Raw genomic sequence first — 1,013 nt, 5'->3', positions numbered from 1 at the left:
TATATATATATATATGACAAGGTGTAGATCATTTATTGGTAGGAAAAACCAATCCTTTCATAGAATCAAGGAAACATAAGCATTTCGAAATATCATTACATATTTTTCTTAGTCACCTAATTTTAGATGATATATGTGATCTAAGTTTCGTGGTTCGTGTGGCCATATTATTAATAAACATGAGAAGGAAAGGAACATCCGCATTATTTGTATGACATTTATGATAGAGGACATCTACATCAATGTTTCTGTTATTCGTTTCCTTAACTGTAACATTCTCTGCCTGTATATATACAACACAATACACATCAATATACAACAAATATTTTCTATACCATTTGTTTATTTAGTATCAGAGCGTGTTCTCTATGGCTTCCACATTAACCCAGATAAATTTGAGTTGTACACCAGTGGATTGTCCGAGGTCGAAAGATATCCACTTTCTGCAAGTATTGGTATTGGATAGGGTTCTCTTCCAATCCACTATCTAGGAGTATCATTGAGTCCGGTCTTGTTGGATTTGGGTTTGTTTTGATAGAATCAAAATGGGCCTAAAAGAGATTAATTGAAAAGCCCAAAAGAGTAAGCCCAAATTGAAAAAGTTTAGTCTTGACCCAATTTGAAGAGATTAATCTAAAAGCCCATAAGAGAGAGCCCAATATATTTAAAAGTGTTTTGTGAGAAAAAAAAAAACCAATATTATTATTTATTTATCTTTTTTGGAAGAAAAGAAAAAAGTTAAACAAAATCGGAAGTAACTTTTCCTGTAAATTGGGGAAGCAAGCTTTGTCTTAGCGGGCCGGGTTTGAAGAGGAAGCCCTTTATACCCTCCTCATAGTAAGGACGTGGGAATCGGGGTGAACCCTCCGGCTATCACTGGAAGCGAGCAAAACCAATTTATAAGTTAAGTGAAACTCGGTTTAGTTTATAAGCTTTGTGAAAGCTAACAATGATTGGATTTATTCAACAGATCGTTGATAATCCAAGAAATCCCATGGATTCAAATACTGCTC

The sequence above is a fragment of the Tarenaya hassleriana genome, unplaced genomic scaffold (assembly GCF_000463585.1).
Source record: "Tarenaya hassleriana unplaced genomic scaffold, ASM46358v1 Cleome57, whole genome shotgun sequence".
Lineage (NCBI taxonomy): Eukaryota > Viridiplantae > Streptophyta > Magnoliopsida > Brassicales > Cleomaceae > Tarenaya > Tarenaya hassleriana.
This window is presented reverse-complemented; position numbering follows the sequence as displayed.